Here is a 7,500-nt window from a genome sequence, read left to right as displayed (position 1 = left end):
ATAGATCTAGATCCGAACGGGGATGGGGGTATAAAAGCAGTACGTACGAATTATTCTTTCTTCAGGTATTGTGTATGTAATTAAAATGCAAAAAATAATTCCTTTGAAAAATGAAAAATAAATAAACTAACATATTAATTTTTCCCCAGGGATACTCTTTGGGACGCTCACGTATCCATACCCAATCCATATTGTATATTATCAAGAAAGTGTATCCGCTAAGGAATAAATATAGAGATAAAGAATAAAAAAAAAAATGATTCATTTTGAACAATACATGTCTTTCACATCCAACTATAACAATAAGTAACCTCTTCATTTTTGAATGGCCGTTCCAAAGAAACGTACTTCTATATCAAAAAAGCGTATTCGTAAAAACATTTGGAAAAGAAAAGGATATTGGGCAGCGATAAAAGCTTTTTCTTTAGCGAAATCTCTTTCTACCGGTAATTCAAAAAGCTTTTTTGTGCAACAAACAAGGAATCAAGCCTTGGAATAATCTGAATCAATATGACTCAATGAATTTGCTAATTGAATTTATACTATAAGATAAATGATTCCCATTAACTTAACTCATATTTTGAACTGATCAATATGAAATGGCACTGCCTATTGTGGTATATAGAATAAGAAGTTTTTTGTCTATTGGACTCGATGGATTCGAAAAATGATGCTATATAAAAAAAAATAAGTACTGAAACACAAGATAGAAAGTTTAACTTTTATTTTTAGTAGGTTTTTGTGAGATAGGCATTATCATTTTCTCCGCCGATTCATTTTTCTCAATACAATAAATAAAAAAAGTATTCTTTTTCTTTTTGTAAGGATTTTATTGGATTATATATTGCCAATATGGATTGGATCCTATGTTTGGACTTGAGGATCAATCAAGATATATATCTATATATAGATATATATCTTGATAACTCTATTTTTTCTTTAGAAATAGATTTTCTTTTTGAAGTACGAGAAAATTCCGATAGAGATTAAAACTCTTTTGTTATCTTATATTTATATGTCCACCTAATTGGTTTGTTAAACCCTAAGACGGATTAAGTACATAATTAAAATCTCAACAATTAATAATTAATAAAGTTTTGATACCAAATTATCAAAATATTTACAGAAGCCCATTCGCTCTAATGATGAAATTTTGATCCATAAAAAATCCTATTTTTTTTTTCATTTATATTGAAAAAATTAATTTTTTCAATTTTGTTAGGACCCATGAAATCAGATAAATAAGAAATAAATCGTCAAAAAATGATGAATAAAGGACATTTTTTACTGGATTAAGAACCGAACTATATAGTTCCAACTGATCCATTCCGGGAGAACTGAAACCTCGCAAAAGTCCGTTCTTAAAACAAAGACCTTCCCACAAGACTAATGATTATTGAACGTTCAAATAGGAATTTCAATGAGTCTTTATTCATTGATTTGATTTTTTCTTCAAAAAAATTACATTGAATTGACTCCTTACAATATCGCAGATTTAATCTGAATGGGTTATTATGCTTTCTAGCAAGCCGCTATGGTGAAATCGGTAGACACGCTGCTCTTAGGAAGCAGTGCTAGAGCATCTCGGTTCGAGTCCGAGTGGCGGCATCTTCTAAAAGAGATACAATAAATCCTATAATGAATTAAATTCCTCATTTCTATTCCAGTATTGAAAGAACCCCCTTTATTTTTATGATATTTTCGACTTTAGAACATATATTAACTCACGTCTCTTTTTCTATCGTTTCAATAGTAATTACGATTTATGTGATGACCTTATTAGTCCATGAAATCGTAGGACTATACGATTCGTTAGAAAAAGGCATGATAGCTACTTTTTTCTGTATAACCGGATTATTAGTTACTCGTTGGATTTATTCGGGACATTTTCCCTTAAGTGATTTATATGAATCATTAATGTTCCTTTCATGGGGCTTTTCCATTATTCATATGTTTCCTAAAATACAGAACCATAAAAATAATTTAAGCGCAATAACCGCCCCAAGTGCTATTTTTACCCAAGGATTTGCTACTTCGGGTTTTTTAACTGAAATGCATCAATCCACAACATTAGTACCTGCTCTCCAATCCCAGTGGTTAATGATGCATGTAAGTATGATGTTATTGAGCTATGCAGCTCTTTTATGTGGATCATTATTATCAGTAGCTCTTCTAGTCATTACATTTCGAAAAAGCATAGAGGTTTTTACTAAAAACAATCATTTTTTAATTGGGCCATTTTCCTTTGGTGCGATCCAATATGTAAATGAAAGAACCAATGTTTTACTAAACAATTCTTTTCTTTCATTTAGAAATTACCACAGATATCAATTGATTCAGCAATTGGATCGTTGGAGTTATCGTGTGATTAGTCTAGGGTTTATCTTTTTAACCATAGGTATTCTTTCAGGAGCAGTGTGGGCTAACGAGGCATGGGGATCATATTGGAATTGGGACCCCAAGGAAACCTGGGCTTTTATTACTTGGACTATATTCGCTATTTATTTACATATTAGAACAAATCCAAATTTGCAAGGTGCGAATTCCGCAATTGTGGCTTCTATGGGATTTCTTATAATTTGGATATGTTATTTTGGGGTCAATCTATTAGGAATAGGGCTACATAGTTATGGTTCATTCACATTAACAGCTAATTGAAGAAGCGACCTAATACATAGGAATAGCATATGTAACGAAAGTTTGTCTGAGTTTTTGAGAACCATTTGGATCGAGTAGTGATTCAAATGGTTCTCAAAAGGCCAAACGTATCCGATTAGAATTCACTTCGTTTTTTTTTTTACTTAAAATAGGAAAAAACTAAGTCTTATTTTTATTTCATTGGCCAACGAACGGTTTTTGAAATCACAACATTGTTTGATTTTATGTCTTATTCATGAAAACTATCTATAAAAGTAATTAGATAAAATAGCTTCGACCTTGTCAACTGATAATGAGAGAACGAAATCCGGATAAATACCAATACCTATTACGGGTAGAAAGATACAGATCGAAACAAATAGTTCTCGTGGTCCAGAATCCAAAAAAGAATAGTTTGGGGCATTAAATTGCTTGTATCCATAGAACATCTGGCGTAACATAGATAATGAATAAATAGGAGTTAATATCATTCCAATTGCCATTACAAAAGTAATAAAAACTTTTGGCATTAAAAGATATTTTGGGCTGCTAATTATGCCAAAAAATACTACCAATTCGGCAACAAAACCACTCATTCCCGGCAATGCAAGAGAGGCCATCGAGAAGCTACTGAACATTGTAAATATTTTGGGCATTGGGATAGCTATTCCTCCCATTTCGTCGAGATAAACAAGACGTATTCTATCGTAACTCGTTCCTGCCAAGAAAAAAAGCGCCGCACCAATAAATCCATGAGAAATTATTTGTAAAATGGCTCCATTGAGTCCCGTATCGGTTATGGAAGCAATTCCTATAATTGTAAAACCCATATGAGATACCGAGGAATAGGCGATTCTCTTTTTTAAATTGCGTTGCCCGGGAGATGTTAAAGCTGCATAGATTATTTGCATTGTGCCTACTATCATCAACCAGGGAGAAAATATAGAATGAGCGTGGGGTAATAATTCCATATTGATCCGAACCAATCCATACGCCCCCATTTTTAATAAGATTCCGGCTAGAAGCATACATGTACTGTAATGTGCTTCGCCGTGGGTATCTGGTAACCATGTATGTAGAGGTATAATCGGTGATTTGACAGCATAACCAATAAGAAACCCAAAATAGAATATTATTTCTAATGCTACAGGATACGATTGATTAGCTGATGTTTCAAAATTTAATGTTGGTTCATTAGAACCATATAAACCCATGCCAAGAACTCCCATTAAGAGAAAAATAGAACCCCCAGCAGTGTACAAAATAAACTTTGTAGCTGAGTACAAACGTTTCTTCCCCCCCCACATGGATAGAAGTAGGTAAACAGGAATTAATTCTAACTCCCACATGATGAAAAAAAGTAAAAGATCGCGAGAAGAAAATGATCCTATTTGACCGCTGTACATTGCTAACATTAAGAAATGGAACAATCGCGAATCCCGAGTAACTGGCCGAGCCGCTAAAGTAGCTAAAGTAGTGATGAATCCCGTCAGTAAAATGGGTCCTATGGAAATTCCATCAATTCCTAGCCTCCAGTGAAAATTAAAAATATTTATCCATTTATAATCCTGTTCTAATTGGATTAATGAATCGTCCAATTGGAAATGATAACAGAATGCATAGGTTGTTAGAAGAAGTTCTACTAGGCATATACATATAGTATACCATCGAATTACCTTATTTCCCTTATGGGGAAGAAATAAAATTGAAAAACCCGCGGATATCGGCAAAACAACAATTATTGTTAACCAAGGAAAATCATTCGTGGTAAAGACAAGATAAGATACACTTTGACCAGAAAACCCCGTGCTCGAAATAATAGATTTTATCGAGTACGGAGTTTTGTCGGTAAAGAGAAAAAAAATGGATTCAAGTGAAGTTTTCTGTAACGTATCAATAAGATAGACCCATGCTGCGAGTTGTCTCGTGCCATAAATAAACCCGGACACTCAAGAAATCTGTTGGACAAGCGGATTCACACCTCTTACAACCTACACAGTCTTCTGTTCTTGGAGCAGAAGCAATTTGCTTAGCTTTACATCCGTCCCAAGGTATCATTTCTAATACATCTGTGGGGCAGGCTCGGACACATTGAGTACACCCTATACATGTATCATAAATCTTTACTGAATGTGACATTGGATCTATCCATTTTTTGAACGTCATAAATTTTCGATCTAGTCAAATAATAACTGAATCAGATATTGTAGACACCAGACGAATCAATGATTTACCAGAATTGTTTTCTAATAAATCGACTTCTGGATCTGCTCATGAGAGAGGGCCAAGATACTTTGATTTATTACGTTTTAGCAAACATGGTCGTATCTTTGTTTATGCCGTACATGATGCTAATTTGAATTAGTGAATTTTTTTTCGTTATTTGTATGATTAACACATTAATATAATTAGCATTATTTATTCAACAAATTCGATTGATTGATACGAGTTGATTTTCTATTACGATGAATTGACGAAACAATAGCTGGTCCAATAGCTGCTTCAGCGGCGGCAATAGCTATAACAAAAATCGAGAAAATGTCGCCTTTTAATTGGCGACTATCAAATAAATCAGAAAATGTTACGAAATTTATATTAACGGCATTCAGTATAAGCTCAAGACACATAAGTGCTCTAACCATATTTCTACTTGTGATCAATCCATAAATACCGATAGAAAATAAATAGGCACTCAAAACAAGTTCATGTTCAAGCATCATTAAACAAATCCTCATCAATCTGGATTCATTTCATTTCAATATGAACAACAATTAAGCCTTGGTCGGTTTGATTGACTCGAATATAACAAGTACAAAACAAAGAAAGATACTGGTATTAGATTTATAATTATAGGTATTTATTACTGACGCGCCATAGCAATTGCACCTATCAAGGAAACTAAAAGAATTATAGAAATGAGTTCAAATGGAAGAAAAAAATCTGTTGATAAATGAATCCCAATTTGTTGACCATTAGTTATCAAATCCTGTTCCAAAATTTGGTTTGATCTTGTAGTCCAAATAATCCCGTACCACGACGTATCTAGGATAGTAGTAATTAGTGAAACAAAAATACTTGTACAAACCAGTGAAGTTACTCCATCTCCAACGGTCCAAAGATGGAAATCATTGTAATATTCTGAGTCATTCATGAACATCACAGCGAATATGATTAAGACATTTATGGCTCCCACATAAATAAGGAGCTGCGCAGCAGCTACAAAATGGGAATTCGATGGAATATGAAATAAGGATATACAAACAAGAACCAATCCCAATGAAAAGGCAGAAAAAATGGTATTGGTAAGTAATACCACTCCTAGACCCCCTAATATAAGACCCGATCCCAAAAATACTAAAAGAAAATCATGTATTGGTCCAGTTAAATCCATTATATGTAAAAAGAGATAAATAAGTTGAAATGTTTCATAATCTTATTGACCAAATCAGAAAAAAAAAAAAAAACAAAAGAAGTTACCCCGTTTTTTAGGATAAGTTACTTATTGAATTTCATCCTATATGGGGTGTGAGTTGGTGTAGATAGAGTTATTAATTCCATTTATCTATCCGAAAGAGTCCGAAAGAGTCGTTCGAAATTCGATATTATTCTATTTTATAGATTACTTATACATTTATAGATTTCGAAATAATCACGGATATGTGAATGGATTTTGAATCCAAAGCAAACCGTCATTCTCATCAATCAAGAGTTCGGATTTTTAGTTATTCATCGAGTAAAATAAAAGAAGCTTCGCTCTTTTAGCTTTAGATCAAAACGGAATCTTAGTAATCGGTAATCGTTCTTGAATCAAAGGGTTTCCCCGTGGCTGTTTTTATTTGAGTAGAGTTCATAATGGTTTGGATTGTGTAATCTTCAATTACTGTCATTGGTAACCGACCCAAAGCTATTTGATTATAATTCAATTCGTGACGATCATAAGTAGAAAGTTCATATTCTTCAGTCATTGATAAACAGTTTGTTGGACAATACTCAACGCAGTTACCACAAAATATACAGATTCCGAAATCAATACTATAGTTAAGCAATCGTTTTTTTCGAATATCGGTTTCTAATTTCCAATCAACAACGGGTAGATCTATAGGGCAGACACGAACACATACTTCACAAGCAATGCATTTATCAAATTCAAAGTGAATTCGACCACGGAAACGCTCTGATGTGATCAATTTTTCATAAGGATATTGAATAGTTACGGGTAAACGATTCGTGTGGGATAAGGTAATCATGAAACTTTGACCGATATACCTTGCAGCTCTTACTGTTTGTTGACCATAATCCATGAACCCAGTTACCATAGGGAACATATGGCGAATTTCTATGAATAATTTGCTGTTTCTTTCTCTTGTTTGAGAGAAGTTATAAATCGGGAATAGAATCTCGTATGCCCTTATAGTGAAAGGAGTTGGAAAGAAGTTGTCAATAATAGATTACCTAGAGAAATAGGTAAAAGAAATTTCCACCCAAGATTTAATAGTTGGTCCATTCTCATCCTAGGTAAAGTCCATCTTGTTGTAATAGGAATGAACAGGAACAAATAAGCTTTAGCTAATGTAATAAAAATACCAATTGTCATTCCAAAAACCCCACCCACTTCGTTTATTCCGAAAAGCTCAGGAATAAATATGTACGGAACAGAGAAATTCCAACCACCTAAGTAAAGAACTGTTACAAATAATGAAGAAACTAGGAGATTTAGATAGGAAGCAACGTAAAATAAACCAAATTTGATACCTGAATATTCGGTTTGATAACCTGCTACTAATTCTTCTTCTGCTTCTGGTAAATCAAAAGGTAATCTCTCACATTCTGCTAGGGAAGAAATTAGAAAAACTGTAAACCCTA

The sequence above is a fragment of the Eschscholzia californica genome, unplaced genomic scaffold, assembly GCF_041429995.1.
Source record: "Eschscholzia californica isolate CP2 unplaced genomic scaffold, dmEscCali1.0.p SCAF_230, whole genome shotgun sequence".
Taxonomy (NCBI): domain Eukaryota; kingdom Viridiplantae; phylum Streptophyta; class Magnoliopsida; order Ranunculales; family Papaveraceae; genus Eschscholzia; species Eschscholzia californica.
Note: the sequence above shows the minus strand (reverse complement) of the source record.